The 21,035-nt window shown below is 48.2% G+C and overlaps 1 protein-coding gene across 1 annotated transcript in view; it reads left to right on the plus strand.

Annotated features, from left to right (window-relative positions):
- Positions 1–21,035, plus strand: part of CASZ1 (castor zinc finger 1) — a 209,130-nt gene that overhangs the window by 23,073 nt on the left and 165,022 nt on the right. The window contains exon 2 of the mRNA XM_054849344.1: positions 12,968–13,111. The gene's annotated coding sequence lies outside the window, so the exon portion shown is untranslated. The remainder of the gene's footprint in view (positions 1–12,967; positions 13,112–21,035) is intronic.

The raw sequence follows: 21,035 nt of genomic DNA on the forward strand, positions 1-21,035 counted from the left end.
GATTTGAGGGCAGAATGTTTCCTCCATAAACTCTAGGTTTTGGAAAACAAAAGAGTATCTTTATAAATAAAAATCTTGAGAGGAAAACATCCATTAAACAATAAACTGGGGGAGAAAATGCTTACTTTAAGCAAGTTTTCCAAGCTTGATGTGCATTGTAAACATGACAGCAAAGAGACCTCCAAGCGCACACATGAAACCGACTTTTTTCCCCACTGTCCAATACATCAATTCCTAAAGGAAATCTGGAGCGTGTGCTGAAAAAAGAGAGAAGTTAGAAGTGTTGATATTATATAATCTAAAGCCTTTTATGTATAAAACATTTATACCTGTTTAACTTGACATGTGATAGTTAAACTGATAGCCTGCATGGAAACAATTATTTTGGCTCAGTTCTAATTAATTAGGAACACATTTCTACAAAATTCAAATAAAAATAAGGGAGGTAGCTCTGCATTAAGCCAGTACAAGTTTGTATGAGGTAACAACTTATACACATTTTTAAAAAGCCATGTCTCTGAAATACTGTTAATCAAGTATGAAAAAGAAAATACAAGGAAATTCACTCTCTAGAACATTTGTGAATGAAGGTTAACATGTTCATAAAATGATGATAAAAAAATTAGTAATGGTCACCTTCGGCTGTGATTCCTTTGAAAGAGAGCTGAGCTTCATCCAAGTAAAAAGCTATTCACTCGGAGCTGAGGAAAGGGACCTCACCTAAAACTTTCCCAGCAAATGGTGGGGCTCAACTGCTTTTACCTAGAAAGAAGTAGGGATTTCTTGCTTCCATTGGTTCTGCTCAACACGGAGGACTGATTTTCACCAGAACTGTGTGATGAGCATGTCCCAGGATGTGCTTCTGCACCCAGAATGTATGGTCGCTTCCTGCTACAGGTAAGTACAGGTTTCTGAAAAGACAGACACATTTTTTCTCTAGTTATCATCCTTGAAAAGTTTGTCCCTCTAATTTTATTTCTATCTGGGATTTTTTCAGATTTTGTTACTATACATAATTTGTACATTTGTATTGTCTGTAAATTGTTTGTTCTGGACTGTAAATGACTATCCAGCCCATACACCAGAGCAGGTAGGTCTAGAAGTGGACTCTGGGCAATTTTGTGTACAGGGCATCTGCACTTGTGGGTGTGTTCGCAGCGGTGGTAGACTCAGACTGTCTTGATATTTCAGGATGCAGAAAAATGTTTCTGTTCTTGCTGGCCACCTTTCTAGTGAGTCTTTATCTGAACCAGATAATAACCTAAGCACAGTCCTGGACTGATACCTTGCTGAACAGCTTCCCTATTGTAAGGTGTCATTTAAAAAAAAAAAGGGGGGGGGGAAGAAAAAAGGCAATTAAAAAAATACAAAACAAAATACCAGTCTTTAAGTGGAAATAGCAGTCTCCCCTTAGACTGAGAAGTTTATTTAGCAAAGAAGGGGATAACCTAGTGGCTAGAACACAGACAGAAATCTTATATTCTCCTAGCTCTGACTAAATTGCTATTTGAGTTCGGTCAGGTTACTTTAACTCCTTGTTTTCCCACCTTCACTGTGAAGTGAAGAATTCCCCTGTGGCATGTCATGCAGTAAAGCTGGAAGTTTGACTGGGCAGCAAATATATCTGCATACATGGTGATTTTACGTTGGAAATCTGAGGCTGTCTCTGAGTTCCCATGCACTTGCTCATTTTTTTCAGTGAAATAACTCTGGCTTTTAAAACTAGCAAAAGCAATTAGTTCACTCCAGGGACCAATAGGTGGAAACATGTCATTTTAAAAAATGGATTTGGTTGTGGGGATCTCTGAGGCTTTGTATTAGGTTAGAATATTTCTGCTGCCAGTGATGTCTGTAGACACTGGGTATGCTCTGTGTTCTGAGAAAGCCAGAGCTTGTTCAGCCCCGTGGTCCTCGTGCAGTTGGTCTGACGGCATAATAATGGTCTTAAAGTACTGCACATCACTTCAGCATAAGCATATGTATGAAATGGACCTATAATGCATAATTGTAACAAGTAACTAGAATACTGCGTATGCACTTCTAAAATTGGCTGGGTTAATAAAATGTGCTGATTGCTCCCTGAGGATATCAAGGGACTGGATGATATTAGTAAGGGTCACCAGTTCAAATCTGGGGCAAGTTAGCAGTGACTGCAACAGCCGTGGTACATCCCCGTGTGCTTTCCCTGAGTTTCTCGTCGGCAGGTATGTGTATCACTGCAAGGCCTACTTTGGTGGCAGCTGGATTAAAAAAGGAGGATGGCTGTATGTGGTGCTGACATGGGGCTTCAGAGACCGCAGTGCTTTCCCTGTTCTGCTTGGGATTTCAGCCCCCCTTTCCTGTGTAAGGTTAAAGCACGAAGCTGCTCATCCACGTCCTCTGGATTCACAGACCTTCTGTCACACATCTTGCAAATCTGTCACCTTATTTACGTATTGGAAGCAAGAATTCATTTGAATATTGTGTTGTATTTTTAAACAAAGATGGTTGATTTCTAAGTTTCCAAGAGAAAGGAAATGCGGAAATATTGGCTATTGCTCTTGCTGACCACTGGTTACGGGGATTCAGGCTGCCAGTCCAGGACAGAGAGCATTTTCCAGCTTCCCTCGAGAGGCAGAGTATCCCCAATATACCTGCAGAGTGCCGTTACATCAATTTTGTAAAGGAAAGGCAACAGTCTCAAGCAGTAAGATAATATGAGATCACCACCTGCACCTCTGGGTGAGCAGAGGCTTCTTGGCTTTCCAGCTTACGCCTCAGGGCTGAGTGCTGTTTAGCAGGGGTCTCGTGAGGGTGTCAGTACGCTCGTGTGTGTAGAAAATTGGTGGTTTCTGGCTGTGCTCTCTGCAACATCCTGCCTCTCCGAGACACATGGGAAACTGAACAACATGACTTGCTGAGCAGGAGGGCAGCTTCTGGTCAGGCGCTTGTATTTTTGCTGCCTTAGCTGCTGTTATAAATTCCTCACTCTGGCCTTTCACTTCTGATATTTTTCCCTTGGCCAAATCAAAGACGGTTTTGTTACCTCCGGCTCCCTGCGGACGCGGCAGCTTCAGGCGATGAAATATGCTACAGCCTTTAGAGGGAGGACAGGGGACCCGCTGCTGGGAATCCGAGGTGGAGAAGGGTTCCGGGAACAGGACTGAGGATTTTGCCTTCGTTTCAGCCCTGGCTGCATCCGTGTGCATGTGCAAAAGCAACAAACCTGCTAGTTGTGTGCTGGGAGAATGAATAGATAAAGGTGCTTGAAAGTGCTATGGGATTTATAATGTGGAATGAAGACCACAGAGCAGCATGTGGAGGCTGGCACTGAGTCGTGCTTGCTCCTCCTTGCCACTGCCCACCTGGGGAAGTAAGGTCAGCGCAGTTCCTAAATTAATATATACTATAATAAAATGGATGAATTGGGGAACAGTTGTAATATTTGTGCCTAAAAGGAATAAATAGGGGCAGAGGGGATTGCCTGAGGTTCCCCTTGGACTAGACATGGAGGAGCACAGTCCTACTGACTGGACATGGATTTTTAAGCTAGAAGTGAGATTGTGCTTTAGGCTTCTGCAGCTTTTTTCCCCCTTTTTTTCCAGTGGTACTGAACAACATTGGGGTTCCAGATCCCTGTTTTCAAACTGTTCAAAAGCTTGAATGTACCTGTAGGACTAATACTGAGACCCAGCTGACAGTCCCTGGTGCACAAGAGGGAGAAGAGATAAGCACTTTGCTGGAGTCTGAGTGAAGCTATGGAATTTGCTCCTGTGGCTGCTAATGTTCGGTGTTTGGAAATGGAGAGTACTGAGCCCACTCTGATGTTCTGTAAGTAACTGTGTTGCTACTCATGAACCTGAGAGCACAGAAGTGCTTCTTTGGTCTTTGCTGTCAATGGCAGGAGCCCTGAAAGGCTGCAACACAGCATGGCAGGCTCTAGACTCGTGCAGTTCCTGCGGGAATCTGTCATCTTCCCCCACGAATGACTGCCCTCAGCCTTTGATGATGTCTGGGAGAAGAGGAGCATGAAGCCCAGCTTGACTGAGAGGCAGTGCCAAGGATTAGGGAATTACTGTGAAGGGTAGAAATAACTCAGATCCTGCAACATGATCATTATATTCCCCCTAGGATCTGGTCGAGGGCCATAGGATTTGTTTCAGAGCTGAGAAGTTGAGGGATGCTCAGGAGGTTCCCTGAGGCTGCTGGGTCAGGGCTCTTTGCACTCTGTAGGAACTTCCCTTTTGCCCACATGTACATCTTCAACTGCAGCTTGAGCAGCTGCTGTTTGAAGGAGGAGGGAAGGGCGGGAGTTTCTCCTGGAGGGGCTGCCCCTGTCAGCAGCCTCGGGCAGGTGGAGGGGGGAATCTGGCCAGCGAGCAGGCGAACGGACACAGAAATGATGCTGGAAGCCAAGGCTAGTCCTGCTGATGTGGCCCTTTCTCCTGCAGCGGATCATAAAATATGGCTCAAATTTTCATTACGGCCTCTATTGATTATCTTTTGGGACAGATGAATTATAGGGAACATTAAATTAAAAAAAAAGGGGAAATATTTGAATGAGTTTGGGAGGTCGATGCCAGAAAGGCTGACGCACCAAGCCTTACCGGCACTTGCCTGCTTCATGGGCCTGCTGGGCCCTTCCTGTGGTCCCCCTTGGGGGAGTGCCTGTCCAGGGAGCTCCCCTTGTCTCTGCCAGCTGCCCTTGGGGAGCAGCAGGCTCTGCAGTGGCCGTGGGCTATGCCTAGGGACAGCCCAGGTGCGGAGGTGGTGGCTGGAGCCCCTGAGTGCCGCTTCTGATGCCACATGCTCTGCCTTTGCTGGGAGGTGGCCCTGGGGACCTTCCTGTTAAACAGTACTCGATCGGTGGCTGGCTGGCACCTATCTTGGGATTCTCTAACGAAAGGGGAAAACAAGGGGCTGTGGATGGGAAAAGGCCAGGTCATTGCATTTAGAGAAAAATTTGGATCTGGTGTAAATATATGCGTGGAAGCCAACAGTGAATCATAAAAGTTGTGATGGGCGTTCAAAGGTTTCCCTCCTTCCCTGAATGAGGAGGAACATCGCTGCCTTCATCTCTCGTACATTGAAGGGTCTGTACTCCTCTCTCCAGGGTTCATCGAGTGCAGGAGCTGATTCTTGATGTGGTTTGTGGTCAGGGACTTTTGACTCCAGGTAAGAGAAGCACCAGGATCAAATCATACCACTGTTAATGTGGCAGACTGAAGTCAGAAGAAGAGAGATCTTGCTTCTTGCTGGCTCTGGCCAGCTCTGATTTTGAGGATGATCCTGGAACTTTGTTCCTGTGGATTCTCTGTGCCTTTTCAGCTTTTCCAGGTTGTACAGTATGCCACACGATGCTCTGGGCTTATCTGCAGGAGATGGCCTGGTAAGGCTTTATCCCCCACTCGCTTCTCTGTATTCCACCAGAGTGGGTGAGATCCTGCAACCTGAAATGTCGTCAGCAAACTTTCAGCAGTTGAAAGTGGGAAATAATTGATGTTACCTCTTTCAAAAGAGCCACAGTTCAGAGCACTGTTCCCTTTCCCAGTGGTAGCAGCAGAGTCCTGGAGCAGACACTCGCAGGAGCTGGGTGGCTTTAAAATCCCTTCTCTGTGCTTTGTTCCTGGGTTGTTTTCTGTCAGTCAGGCCAGCAGCCAGTGCTTCTGAGGAATTCTCTGTTTTCTTTTCTAAGATTGAGAAGAATGCAGCCAGGGTCCCTCTCCAGCCACCTGCCTTCACACACCAGCTAGCAAGACAAACATTCCCCCTCCCAAATACTCGCCTGCATCTGGACATGGGGTCCTGCATGGTTGACCCAGGGGGACACCCCTTCTCCCCTCACCAGTCCCCCTGCCTGCCTGCCACCAGCTGCCAGCTTTCCTTCTGCGGGTCAGAACAAACACCCAAGGCGTGATATCTGCTTTTGAGACATTTGCATGTGTTGTGGTGGGTGCCTTTTATTCACACGTGTGCAGATTCCCGTTTCTCTGGTCATGCGGCCATTTGGCAGGGAGTTTTGCCAGCCTGCACATCTGCGTGTGCGTGCTGCAGCGGCAGAGCTGTCTCTGCCTGTGCCATCGCCCGCACTGCCGACCTGGAGGAGCACAAGTGCTTTGGGTGTACACGCTGTTCGGCTGCGTGCAAAACGACTCGTGCGTGCCCTGGTGGGCTTGTGTGGCCTTTTGAATCAAAACGGCATTGCTAAAGTGTGAGCGTTCACCCTTGCTTACGGGAGATTTAGGTGCTGGTGGACCGGGCCACCTTTCTGAGTGCTTAATGCACACTTGCATGTACGTGTTTCACTTCCTTGCAGATCTGTGCTGATTTCACAAGCCATCCACAAAGCTTTGGCTTCACCTGGGCAAATGCAAAAGGTGGTGGTTTCCATGGCTCCACGGCCTCTCTCAAGCGACACACCCTTTTTGTGTAAGCTGGCTCCCTGGAGTCGATTGTTTTTTGGCAAACAGCTTCATAAACTCCTCCAACAATTAAGCTGAAAAGAAAAAAAAACACACAACAAACCCCATGCATTATGGAGTGAGACAGCAAACAGGTTGGAGCAACTCCCCCAGCCAGCTCTGTCCCCACCAGCTCTGGAGCTAGCCCCAAGCCCCCATGCCAGCCCCGGCTGCACTTGCTGGACTTCGTTTTGGGAGGTGCCTGGGCTGCTCCAACCCACCAAACTGCAGTGAGCTAACAAACGTGAAGGAAAAGGTCATGTTATTCACTTTTATTTTTTCAAAGCTGCAAACATCCCTCTCTCTGGGAGGGGAGGCTGCACAGATGCCAGCTCTGATTAATTTAAATATTTACCAATCCCATTTTTTTTTAATTGTGTATGTTTGCACTCTGTTTGTGTCCCATAAAATACCTGGTGTTTTGGGCGTACCCCGTTTGCAGGGTGCATGAGATCACACTGAAAAAATGCAGTGAAAAACATTTTCATGCCACGACACATCAAATAGGATTTTGAATTAAGATGAAGATTTTTTCCCCCTTTTTTATCTCTGAAGTTTGGGTGAAAGGGTTTTCTTTTTCTATTTTTTTTTTAATTCTTTTATTTAACTAGGAAGAAAAATTGCCATGGAAATTCCTTTAAAAGTTGCTTTTGCCTCATCTCACCATGTCAGACAATGAAGGCAAGTGTTTGTGCTGGTCAGAGCACCCATTAGTGTGTATTTCTGTGCTATTGTCTTGATGGTGGTTTGTTCCAGTGGGCAGGCAGCGAGAAGGGGAGAAGTCTTGAGTTTGAAAGCCAGTGCCAGCTCTGAGCTCCTGGGTGAGCGATGGCAGCTCCACTCCTTTCCGGGCCCGTCGCTCGTCTGTCTGTCAGACTTGCTCTGAGGCAAGTGGTGTCTTTTGCTGTCTGTGCATCCCTGGCACGGGGGTCCATGCTTTTCAGGGGAGGTGGCTGAGATGAATGAATGACCGTTTGGTGGGTTTGTGTGCCCCAGAGCTGAGCACGGTACAGGAGCCAGTTTGGGCACAGGGACATCGTGGCACATTGTCTTCTTTGGTATGGGATTTTCTATGTGCTTTTGGCCACAGAGGCTTGCAGTCCTCTGGGAGGGAAGTTTTATTTGCGGGTTCAAGCAATGAAAGCACTACTGACATTCACCCCACCTCCTTTTAATTGTTTTCCATGCCCATTGGGTCATAGTCTGGTCCCAGCGACATCTGGGAAAGTACGGAGCTGTTCCTTGGAAAAATGGAGCATCTCCAAACTGAGAGCAGCGCTGCTGGGATCAGGATCCAGCCACCTCCCCTCTCTGCCCTGTGGCTAGCAAGCCGGGCAAGTTTGGTCCAAAGCACAAGTCTTTTGCAGGGGCTTTTTGTTTTACTGTGCCTATCAAGGACCACAGCTTGAACCTTCCCACTGTGAACAAGTCTTGAAGCTCTGTGTCAGGAGAGGCTTAGGGCGACAAGGGGGCAGAGGCAGTAACACTTCTGTAGGTGGGGCTCAGGGACAGCTGGAAGTTGGTGCACGAGCCAGATGTCGGCGCTGGGATGCCAGGGGCACAGCTGCCTTGTTAAAAACCTTAAGGCTGTCATTGGGGCAGGGTAGGATGTACATATGTGGATGTCTGCTGGAGGGGGGGATTTCCACTGCTAGAATTTGAATCCTCTGTTCCTGCTCTGCTGTGGGGAAAGGAAAAGAGAAGGGGAAAAATCAGGGTGGGTGTGCAGGGAGGGCAGCAGTTGTCTCATCTGAGCCATTAGCCAGAATTTGAAATTGGACCTGTTACTTTTGAGGAATGTAGGGCAGTGGAGGAGAGATGTTGTGTGAATGTGCACGCGGCTCTTGCTTCAGTGTCCTAGGAAAATGCCAGAGCGTAGGATGGCAAGGAGTAGTAATTACCCCACAGCTTCAGCTCCACCACTGCACTCTTTGATCACTTATTACTTTTCTATTCCTTCTGCTTCTTGCTGTAATTGTTACAAAATCTCTCTGCTTTGGGAGGGGTCCAGGACTCCAGGGCCCAATTGCATCTGCCCTGATTCAGAAAGTGGGTCATGCTGCTTGGTCTGGGAAGAAGATACTCATCTTGCTTAGCATGATATTTATTAGGAGATAGGGAAGGGAATGCAACCACGCTGTTGCCTAGAAAATTGCTCTGGGGGGATAGCGAAGGACTTGTGAGGGCAGAGCACAGAAAGTTCTTGCGCACCCGATGCCTGCTGAAGCTGTGCCACGTTCCCTGCGCCGGTGTTGCCTGCCTCCCTCTCAGTGAGATGTGGTGCGGATAGATGGCAGGACGAAAGTGGAACTGGGGACGAGGAAGGGATTTGTAGCTCCTCACTCAGCAGCTGCCAGGCAGTAATGGGCTTTTTACCTTCCTTGGAGTAGAGGCTGGTGGGAATGGAGGGAGGGGAAGACCAGATCTGGTTTGTTCATAGAGACATGCTGTTTTCACAGGAGCAAGTGAAGACCTAACCTGGTTGGGTTTTGCTGCTGGACAAGCGACCAGCTCTGTTCTGCACCCCCTCCAAATACATGGCAAGCGTGGGTACTCGGTGTGCTGTGTGATACAGTGCCCTGAAAGGCAAGAGCTCCCCTGCTAAGAGCAATTAGAAAACCTGGATCCACAGCCTCGAGTAATTTCCTCTGTGCTGTATCTATCTCTCATTAAACAACAGAGAGAAGGAAACTCGGTAGAAGAAGCAGATGATGATACGCCCAGTGTTGCTCCAGCAGGGTCTCACAGTAGGGACTCTGCCACAGATCGCCCTACTCGTGGGGGGTAGAAAAGCGCAGCTGATCCTGCCAGTCTGGCTGGGCCTGTGCTGCTGCTTGCTGTGAAATCACCCTCAGGATTATCCAAAGGAAGAACTGGCAACTCCACTAACTTGGAGGGCCGGATCCTCAACTCATTTTAAATTGGCATGACTTCACTGAAGCCACCGAAACTGCACTGATTTTACACCAGGTGAGGATCTGGTCCAGAATCTTCTGAAAGAAGACGACAAAGAGGGCACAAAACAGAGGTGTGATAGAGCCCCCTTACAAGCATGGGGACTCCTGAGTGGAGAGTGGGTCAGCAGGTCATTTCCTTATGTCTTGGACGTCTTCAAAGGGCTCTGAATTCATGTGGCAATGGGAATGCCAAAGCACAGCTCCCTCAGGAGGACGGGGGGACACCTGCATCTTTGCCTGCACTTTGAAGTGTGTGATGGCAGGGTTTGGTAAGAGCATCCAGTGTTGCCCTGCCAGTGTTTCCTGTTCATGGCTTTTTAGTGGCAGTGTGGTGAGAGGGGTCGGAGACACAGTGAAGACCCTCACCTCTTGATTTGGCCTGTTGTGAACACCGCTAGGCTTGTTCTCATGGGTGCTGTAAGCCTGGCCCGTCTTGTCCCGTACATTCAACACCAGTAGTATCCCTTGTGGCATGTGATGCCGTTGGCTGAGGCAGACCGGCGGCTGTGGCTTTAGACTTACACCACTGCCACCGCAAGTTTTAATTTCTCCAAGCCTGTGAGATGATGGGAGGAGAATTTCCACTTCAAGGAAGGAGGGTAGCCAGTGTCCATTGACTGCTCCATTGGGCAGCGTTAAGCACATGCCTCCAGAAATTGTTGGTTCCCGGTGTGGCAGGCCAATTTTGTTTTCCCAGCTCTGCACCTCATTCTTAGGTGGGGGTATTATGGGATGTATGTAAGAAGGTACGTTGTCATGTGTTTCTAGAGGAGGTTGTTTGCTGTAGCACCGGGTCTTGGGACCTGCAGGGATGCACAGAATTTCCTCCGGCCCCTGGCACGCACTCATATCCGGGGTGGATCTGGATAGGGTTTTAGCAACTCCCAGTGCAGCAGCTCAGGGCCGGAAGTGAAGAAGGGATAAAATATCCAGCTGAAACTCCTGTAGGATGTAATTACCTGAGCTGGAAGCTGGCCAGGACAGCAGGTATCGTGCATCATCTGCTGGTGGTATCAGAAGCACCTGGCATTGCAGGAGAGGTGGTCAGGACTGAGGAGTGACGTTGTTTGTGCAAGAGATGGGACCGCTCCCTCAGGGCTGCCTCTGTGGGCATTCAGCGTAACGGCTTTTGAAGTCACTTGGTGTTTGTTTCCATGGCTGTTCTGTGCACGTACCATGGTGCCTATAAAATGCTCTTGGGAAACTACAGCCCATGGATGGATGGCCCTGTCCTGACACTCATTCAAATGCTCCTGCTTTTCCATTTAAAAGAAAAGAGGAAAAAAGCTTAAACAAAACAAAAAACCAAGGGGAAAAAAAACCACCAAAGGAAATTGACTTCCCAAAAATTACACTAAGCTAACATTTGAGGCCTGGCACAAATCCATCACAGCCAGGAAACTCAGAATTAACCAGTGCATTCCCATGGCTGCCGGGAGGGGCTGCACTCTGGCAGCACAGGCTGAAGCTTTAGAAATTGGAGGCTTGGGGTTGAAAGTCCTCCCCATGTCTCTGAAGCACAGCAGAAGGTTTTTTCATGCACCTCCATGCGTGCAAAAAAGCAGCATTAGATGCAGGGGCAGCTTGAAGCTTCGAGGAGGGAGTTAACACCAGGCTCCTGGTGCTCGGATCTGACAGCTGATACCAGCACCTGACCCCGGGCTCATTGCACCAGGACTTTCCCCATGGCCTCTGTGTTGGTGGAGCAGGGACAGAGGGGTACAGCAGGTACCTGCAAGCTGCTGCTGAGGAAGCATGAAAATTTACACCCTAGCCCAGGTTGCAAGTGAGGACAAAGTTGACTCTTCTTCGTTCCCACTTGCATATGACGCAGCATAGCATAAATCATTGTGATTGACAGCTTCAGTTCAGTTCAGGTTAGAGGGGAAGGAAGGGAAGCGCAGGTCAGGCCGGGGGGGCAGTGCCGGAGCTGTCTGTGCGAGCAGCGGGCCCGGAGCAGGTCACAGGAAGAGGCTCGGAGCAGAAATCGTGGCTGGTGCAGCGGGTCAGAGGTGGCCTGAGCTGGCAGAGCGGGATGGAGGGAGGCTTGCAAAACACCTGCTGCGTGCTCCTCGCCTTGGGCTGATGCTGTGTGTTTGCGAGGACTCGTTTCACTCATCAGCTTTGAAAAAGAAGGGAAAGGGCTCCTGTACCTACTGCTGCAAAGAGGCTGGCGCCGTGCTGAAAGCGGGACCGAGGTCCAGCTGTGCTTCCGCTATCCCCAGCCGGGATGGGTTGCCAGACTGCTTTTGCTGTGAATTTTCACAGCTTTGGGGTACTGCAGACAGAAGACTTCATGTCAGAGCTTTGATAGTATCTAATTTCAGAGGCTGGGGGAGGTCGGGATGTGTTAAGGCTGAAAATATTTACAGGTTTTGAAGTTGAAACGCAAACAGGAAAAGCCCTTTAAAAAATGAGTGTAGTGGATATTCAAAACAGGGATTACCATGGAAACGCCACAATATTTGCTTAAATTGACACAAAGGTTGCTGGTTGCAGGGTTCTGACTTCTTTGGCTCCATTTTCTTTGGCCCGGCACCTATCACAAATTGATCTCAACAACCCTCTTTTGTTTTGCTTCTTTTATTTTTGTCTGATGGAAATTAAAAAAACCACCACCAACAAAACCCTCCAGTGTACAAATCCCACCTCACAGAAGAGTCTGAAGCTTCTGAGCTTCTGTCAAATGTTGGAACCAGGACATTTTTTAATTTTGTAAGTAAGGGAAAAGTTCTTGTTCGTTTAGTATGTGTGCGTATCCATTTCCTCCAATGCAGGAAATAGAAGGGAATTGTCTAAACTGTCTAGGGAGAGCAGGGAGAAGGGTGAAACGTGTTGCAAAGGTGGCAATGTGCATCCAAGAAGCTCAGGAAGGGAAGTGGGACTTTTGTTGTCCAGCTTTTGGACCAAAATTTGAGAGATTTAGTTTCGGTTCCAGATTCTGCCTCGGATTTGCCAAGTGACCTTTGACAAGTCACTTGCTGTGTGCCTTGTTAAACTGGAAATAATAATTCTTCCTTTGTCTTGTCTGGTTATATTTGTAACGTCTTTGGGGCTGAGGATTTACATTTGATGTGGGGGTATACAAGACTGACGCTAGAGCTCTGTCCTACTGGTGGCTGTAAGACAAACACAAGTGAATGATTCCCCCACAAAGGAGGAATGGCATCATGATCTCTTGTGTACAGAAACGCTCAGCTGGCTATGAGGGGAAGCTCTTTGCAATAAGTGGCTTAGTACTGTAGGCTGCTTCTGCAACTGATTGACCTGGATTTTTTTCTGGGGAAAGTTTGAGTGCGTGGCCCACCGGATGCTCACCTAGGTGGTTTGTACCTTGACTTTTGTGTTGCTAGCACCACACATGGCAGAGAAGGAGATTGGGATGCAATGCGTTTGACAGAGTGTGAAATGCCTTACTTTGCTGGACTGTTGTGTGTGACCAAGGGCTGAGGTCTGTGGGTGGCTGTGGCATTTGAGGACGGCGTCATTGCTTGGGCTCGTGATTCACCTGAGCTTTTGTACTGCTCAGTAGGGAATATTCATTTCCTTTTGAAACTCCTTTTGAAACAGGGCAAAGAGACTTCACCAAGTGAAGGGAGGCCATCAAATTCACACTGTCTTCACCTCAGACCACCTCCGAAACAAAGAACCTGACTTCTCTCCTGGCTTTGTACACTGGAATGGACCTTGAAGCCTGTGACTTCTCAATGCAAGGTACTGGCTTTTGTTCTGTGATCAAACCCTCTACTCTGACATAGGACTGGAGTGAGTGATTTTGGCTCTCCAGAGCCTCTATTCCAGTTTCTGGGGAACCTCTAGCTTATAAAGTTTACAAGAGCTGGTGAAAGTCATTGGTTTGGGTCATAAACGCGTGGTGGGGTGTTGGTTTATCTTGGGCTGGCTTACAAGTAGGACTGGGTTTACCCTTGACATTGCTGCCCATTTCTGCACAGACATAGGCCTCCAGCTGACACAGCAAAGCGCCGGTTTGAACAGCTCCCTCTCTTAGCCTCCTTCTTCCTAATGAGCTGGTGTGCAGTATTAACAATTAGCTAAGTGGTACGCCACAACAGGCTAGCATGGGAGACCCCTGGGTAAGTATTGTGTGGGACAGTTTCTGATTGACTTGTTTCACAAAAGAAGAGGAGTTTGAGGATGTCTGTGGTCACGGTGAGAAACTCAGAAAGGTTGTGAGGGGGTGGGACTCTGTGTTTCTAAAAGCCATTTTACTTTCTTCACTGCTTGGCTCCTGTCACAGCTTCTCTACAAAGAAAGGTATGGCACAACATGGCCTAGAAGAAAGCAGCTGTAGGATAACAACAGTGGGATAATGTATTTCTTCTCAATGATTTGGGTATTTGGGAGGTACTTGGTGGCACTGCCATGCTGCTGCAGATAGAAGGGGCTGAGGATCCTGGCTGTGTCTGGGCTTTGTATGATGTTATGTCTGCTCTGTAGAGGGTAGAGGTTTTGTCAGGGGCTATCTCCATACTGTGCTGTCAACATTAAAGGATGATGATGCCTGAATGAAGATCAGCAACCTGAAGTGCCTGTGGGGGTTGTGTATCACTGTGTTACTCTGTCTTTTGCTGCTGTGCCATAAATGATACTGGGCAAAGCAGTGTATCCAAAGCTGTTGTGAGTCACAGGTACAGCTGAGACCTGAACTAGAAGGATCAGGGTGGAGGGAACTGTATTGGCTTAGCAAGAGGGAAGAGAGAAAAATCACAGAGCTAAGATGTTGGTCTGGGGCTTCAGCTATCCCTGTCTGTCCCTGGCTGTGTGTGGCACAGGGGAATTTACTCATGTTCCGAGTGCCCTACCTTAAAGAGCAACAGCCGTGATCCTCTAAGGCTCAGCAGGGCTTAGTGCTTGCCACGTGTTCAGAGCCTACAGAACTAAATGCTTTCAGTAAACCTGCCAGTAAATACAGTATGCTTCAGGATGGGATATGGGTGAACTGTACCTTCCCACACCTTTCTAGTGCTGAAACTCCTCCAGGGTCTGGCATGCTTTATTTGGAAAGCTTGGGTTTGAACTATTAATGTAGGGAACTCTGGCCTTTATCCCTGCGTGAGCTGTTCAGGTGCCTGTGTCCCCTTTTAGAGCAGTGGCACACACCTTCTTAGGCCTCCAAAGGCGAGAGAGCTTCCCAAATCGGAGCTCTGCCCGAGGGAATTGGGTACTGAAACGTAAAGAGCCTTGAGATTTTACCAAATAAGATACAAATTCTCAGGTTTGACTGCAGCAGGTGAATTTCCTGCCAAACATCCTTAAGTGCCTCTCCAGAGATGCCCAGCATCCAGGGGGAACTACTCTGCTGAGGAAGCTGCTGCATAGGTTCTGGGTCCATTTTTCCATCAGAGGAAGCTTTTCCTGTGACCCCTCTCACAGATTTCTGCTGGCGTAGCTCCTGGTATTGAAAGCCCTGCATGTCAATCTGGCAGGGACCTGGGATGAGCAGGTCCTCTGAGACAAGAAGGCAAGAGGAGGAGACTGATATGTCAGGAATTCTTTAAGTGCTGAAGTGAACCTTAAGGTTCAGGTTCTTGCAGATCAGTAATCCTTTTCGATGTTTGCCTTCTCCTCCTAGTACCTACTGGGTGCGTTGCCTGTACAAAGCTGAGTGTCCTTCAGGGGCTGTTTTCTGAGGGACAGAAGCTCATTAGAAACAATAGAAATATTTCCCTTGACTCCAGCTGTTTTCTGAGGTCCCCCTAGTTGTACAAGCATCACTTCAGTGAAGGGACATGCATTTAGCCTTTCAGGCGTGTGGCTTTGTGATCGCTCGTGCTCTGGACTAGAAATCCCTGTGTTCCAGTCTTCAGCCCTGGAGCAAGTTGTATGGCTTCTACTCTCAAAACAAGCTCAATTTACTTTGGGCTACAGAGGCTGTTTGCACGTTCTCCAGAGCCCATCCCTAGGCTGTGATTGCTATTTCACTCTCTGTTTATAAGCACAAGCTGGCTGTTTAGTCCTAGAGCTATAAGGGTTGGAGGGAGTTTTCTTGTTCAGTTGATGAAGGGTAGCCTTTTATGTGGGGAAAAGTAGTAAAAAAAAAAAAAGTGGGAACAGGATTAGAAATACCTTCTGAATTTGCAAAATATTTCCCCTTGCTTCAGTCCTAAAGTAAACCTAAATTTGGGGCTTAACTTGGGCTGACTGCGTTATTTTTGCTAGGATCCTTGGGATCACCACATAGGCACAACTGCTAAGGGAGTGAGGTGGGAACTCTGCCTTCTGCAGAACTGCAGCCGGCCCAGCCCAGCTGGCCCTGGTGGCTCAGATCCTCAGCTGGGTTGGGGAATATGAAACAGCCTTGCAAAATCGTTGTGGAAATTTACCTGCCTGTGTATGAAATCAACTTGCCTGCCTTTGCCAGGAGGAGTTTAACTTGCCCATTAAAATATACATCTATTTATGTATTACTTGTTCTGTGAGAGAAAATTTTCCCAGGCAGTTACAAAACTCAGTCTAGACTGTAACGTGTGGCATCTGGTGGTAACATGCCATATACATATATCTGAATACAGTATCTACTGTATCACCCTGGTTGGGAGTTAATAGCACGTATCTTTATTATAGCGAGGTCTTTCCGTTTACAGCACACTCTCACTGGATAAAAGTTTGGCCCAGTTCCTGCCTGCACTGGTCTGAATGGGGCTCTACTCTGCCTGCTTCCATCCAGATAAAGCAAGGCAGGCATTTCCACGCTGCCTGTTCTGACCTGTGGCCCCATGGTTCACCTAGGCTGGAGGCAACAGTTCTCGGGCAGAGCTCTTCCGGTATGGCTGAGTTGAGGAGAGGGAAGATGTTAAAAGCCTGTCTGGGATAAGAGCAGGGTTGTCACATCCATCTGCTCAGGCCCTGACGAGCAGCTGATCCATATTGTTAACATATTGCCTGCCATATGGGCTAGCTCAGCTCTCCAGGAACGCTTGGGAGACCTGACCTCTAGTGTGACAAGATGTGAGCATGAAGGACGGGTTGACAACAGCCCTTGGGTCTCGGAGTGTGAAACTGTGTTTCAGCCACTTCCGCTGCCTTCCCCTGCGTTTGCTCGCACGCTGTCTCTGCCTGCCTCTCTCCCTCTCTTCTCTCTCTCTGAGGGTTTTTTCCTCCCTCCCCTGTTTTCCGCATCCCTGGTCTGCACTAGATCAATGACCTTCACTCATAACCAGACTGGACAGTTCTGACTCCCTCCCCCGGGCCTTCGATCAGATGTTTGGTTGGCGGCTGTGGAAAGCTGAATGGGGGGAAGTCAAAGGAGGGGAAAGAGGATCATGTGCTCAGCAGGCCTTATAGCTGTCCTTACCATATCTGGTCTGGGAATGGGACTGAAGCCTGATCGCTAAGGTCCTCAGCACCTCCTGCTCACTTGGAGGCAAATGCTAATATAGCCTCCTACAGGAGGGCCAAGTGCAGCAATGGGATCTAAGCAGGTCGAAAAGACTCATAGGTTCAGAGAAGGGCCCTGATGCCAGAGTTTGAGGAGGGAACACTTATAAGGCTCTTGAGAGACACAGAATGATTTAGTTTCAAACTAAAGGTGGGCACAGCCCAAAGCCCTTTCAGAAGCCCTGCTATGCCCAGCAGCCAGTGATTTAGCAGCTACAGCCATCAACATGAGGAGGAATTGTTGTCTGAGATACACAAGCTGAAGAGGTTTTCCGGCAGTGAGGAAGTCAGCTGAGCAGGATCCGTCCCAGCTGTTGAAGGAGCTCTGAGTACAGAGCCCGTGGTGCAGTGAGGTGCAAGCACAGAGCTCACGTGTATAGATATGTGGAGCAGCTTAGCCCTAAAGAAGCCCAGTGCTTAAGTGGGGGCCAACAGTTGCCTGGGTGACTGTCACGCAGGAGATCAGCCTGCCCCAAAAACTTGGATGGAAAAAGGATGTTCAGTACTGGAGGAGATAGGACTGGGCCAGGCCCTCACAGGTTCAGGCCTTGCTTTCCCTGCCACCTTCAGTCGTTCTTCTGACTTCATTGTATTCTCAGTCTCCTAGAGCCATTGCTGATGAAGATGGCCATCTCTTTCCTAAGGCTTCTGTCTTCACACTTGAACTTCATGGAGGTTAAATCCTGGTGCTATTAAAGCAAGCATGAGTTTTGCTGTAAACCTCAGTGGAGTCAGGATTTCAGCCTTGACTCCTCCGAAGAGGATCAAGATGTTTCCCAATCTTTCTTACCCATCACCTCTGTCAGACCTGCAGGCATAACTTATTTGTCTTTTAGTCTCCCCAAGTAAGGGTTGGGTTTTTTTTTTTTAAAATGCCTGTCCTGTGAAAGTCGGTATCCTCAAAAAAGCTGTGATTTCACCCTACTGCTCCTCATAAAGGTTTTAGTCTGGTTTAGGTGCTTTTATCACTCTCCCTCCCCATATATCTGCAATTGCAATGAGCATTAATAGTGTTTATTTGTAGAGAGGAGCCCACTGAGGTATTGCAAAATAAAACACAGTGATGAGTCGTGGTTTATTTACTCAAGCTTCACTGATGTAACAAACCTGATTTTATGCTAATAATGACTCAGAAGCAGAGTTGGGAGGAGAAGACATATCTCCTGATTCCTTTAGCCATCTGACAGTATTTCTTCCTGTCCTTACTGGATCCAACAGCAGTTCTCTCAGCTGGGATGCAGGCAGCAATTCTGTGGCACCCTGACAAAACAGCTAGCTAAAAAGAAAAGGTTAATAGCGCTCTGCCAGTTCTCAGGGTTCCACTAAACATTTAGGAACGCATTCAACTCTGGTAGGCACTGTACGTGGGGCTGTCCATCTGTCTGTCAGGCATATGTCCAGCGGGAGCCAACGGGGACGCTGACCTGACAGAGTTCCTCAAGGAAAACCGGTTGGAAAGCACTTGGAGCAATCAGTGCTAAGTATGCCCATGAGTGTTCGAGGGAAATGCATGTTCAAAATGTAGTTCTTAGAAATCTGTTGATAAAACCAAAAAATTTGAAAAATGAACAAATACTGTAAAGTGAATGTGATCTGTTCTCTGATGTCTTCTACTGGGGGCTCATTCCATTCCAGAGCTGGTGCTCAGCCCATGGGGCAGTACTGGAGGTGAGGCTTATCTCACTACTTGAGCTGAATACGGAAAGACTGTTTTAGCATATTGCCTCTGACAAATTATGTATTAATGCTGGGGCTTTTTTTTTTGTTATTACTGCAGTTATATATTAACCATTAAGAGCCACAGGTAAGCCATCTGCTGATGTAAAGCAGCAGAGCTGCATTTTCAGCCAGCAGAGCTATCCTGATTTTTGCCAGGGCAGTATATGATCTGTCCCAGTGTCTTTCTTGTGATTCTTGCTGAGTTTGTCTTAGCTGTACATTAATAGAACATACAAGAGAAAAGAGGAGAGGACAAACTAAGGTGAGTTTGAAAGTAAAATGAGCAAACAATATTGCTAGCCTTGTCCTTTCAGAAGTCAAAAGCTACTTCCCTCCTCCCCCCAATTATAAGACTTAGTAATACCAAGGTTTCTATGTGTTTAGGATGCACACAAATCACATTTCAGGTTGCTGTGCCCTGCAAGTGGGAGAGCAGAGGGAGCAGAGGGAGGGATAGCACTATACATACATTGTTGTACAAAACAAAAATCTTATGTAACTTGCAAGATCTCAGACTTTAAGAAAAACATGAAGCGTTGCAAAGTTGACAAGAGTTGGCACATGGGAGCAATTCCTACTTGATTACCATGTCCCTGAAGTGTGCTGACCTAGAGAACAGCCTACTCAGGAACCTGGTTGCCCTCCTCCTTCGCCAGGGCTAGTTACAACAGGAGCTGAAGTCAATCGCCCTGAAGGCCGGGAATGTTCTGGTAGACTTGTTTTACTCGGGGCGGTTCGGCAGCGAAGCAGTGCAGATCCTACCTGAGCTGGTCAGATACGAAGTGGGGCAGAGGGGGTTTGTCCTCTCTGACATCCGATCTTTGAGGAACTGATAGCAGGACATCCTCGATCCCAGTTAGGGATAAAGGTAGAGAAATATCCTGGGGATGGAGTGAGGAGAGCTTCTTGGCAGCTTCCACTGTAGCAGCACAGCCCAGCGCTGCTGCCTGCCCTGCTTGTTCCCCGAGGCAGCTGGGCTCTGGCATTCCCCCCAAGAGGCTCAGGCTCATGTGCTCCTCTGCACATGAGACTGTTGTAGCTCTGGCTTTCCCATCCCAGAGGGACCTGCTGGACTGTGAGGGGTGCTTCCCCCGCCTCTCCCTGACTTCCCAGCACTCCTAACCTGGGGGTGGCCAGCCAGGGGGAAAGCGCGGTTGCCCTCCCCTGGAACTCGCTGTCCAAGCAGGGCCTGAACAGAGACCATTCCAGGTGCATGCGGAGAGCACTGAGCTCCCAGGCTTTTGGCCCAAACTTTGAAAATCCACACAATGTTCCCCTGGCAGAGCTGCCTCTCACCCCTTTCCCAGCTGCAGAGAGAGATGAAGGTGCCTCCTAGGACACCACCAAATCAGTCCCCCAGCAACTTCTGGGCTTGCTCTTTGAACTCTGCCATGCTAGCTATCCTCCCTTTGTCCTGTTCTCTCTTACCCACTTTTTGCTCATTCCCCTGTGCCACTTTTTATGGGTTCGCTAGAAAGGAGAGGAGATTTTTCTTTCCCTTGTTTGCTTCACTCCATTACTCCCATCTGTTCATCCAGGCCCTTAGTCTCTTTGTTTTTCAGAGTTGTATGGATTTGGACTCTATTTGCTCTCTAGGATGCTCTTCTGGTCAGGGCTGGTATGGGAAGGAGGTCTGGTTCACAGGCCAGCGCGAGGGGTGGGGAAAATGTGCCTCTTCAAATTAATCAGAATTTTCTCCTCCAGAAATGCTAATGGGGGAAAAGCAATTAAAGCAGCCTGTTTTTTATTAAGTAATCTGTGTTAAGAGCTTGTAATGAAGTTTAGTGCCGTTGTGACTCGATATTTCAGCTTCATCGGTTTGAGTCAAAACAATCCAAAGTGGGAAGGGAGCGAGGAGGTGAGCTGCTCCCCAGCATTGGTTGCGCTCTTTCCAGCTCCCTCTTGCAGGCTTTCCAGTATAATGCCTATGAGACCACTCACTCCTTATCCTGCCCAGGAGGGCTGTACTGCATAAGAAAGGGGGCTTTAAAACCTGCACACGCAAACTGGATGGCTTCTTCTGGTTTAAAATATGTGTTCTTGAAGTGGGGATGACCATGGCCCCTTAGAACAGCCTTTGCTTTGTTTCTTGGGGTAGTTGCAAATACCGAGTTTTCTGTAGGGCAGTGTGTGGACAAGGGATGGCAGAAGGGAGGTGGCAGCGAGGAGCTGTGAGACCCTCCAGCTGAGTGCTGCATATCTCTGAACAGGTTCGTAAACCTCTTCCAACATCTGGAAAAGTTTTAGCTGCCACAGAGCGAGGGTGGGGATGGCTCCTGCCATTCCTGTCCTTTGCACCTTGGGGCCTGCGCTCGCTCCCCTCTGAGCAGCACAGCCCTGTGACCAAGGGTTGCAAACTGCTGGGGGTGTGTGAGCAGCTGTGGAAGTAGCCTGTCTCCTCCTCCTCTCCTTCCTCCCACTACAGGAGAAGGCAAGAGAAAAAAGGGACAATGTCCCTTTAAACAACTACATGCCAAGCCTCTGCCGTCCTGTTTTATCTGAAGTCCAACCGCATGTTGTT

Source organism: Grus americana, chromosome 21 (assembly GCF_028858705.1).
Source record: "Grus americana isolate bGruAme1 chromosome 21, bGruAme1.mat, whole genome shotgun sequence".
NCBI lineage: Eukaryota > Metazoa > Chordata > Aves > Gruiformes > Gruidae > Grus > Grus americana.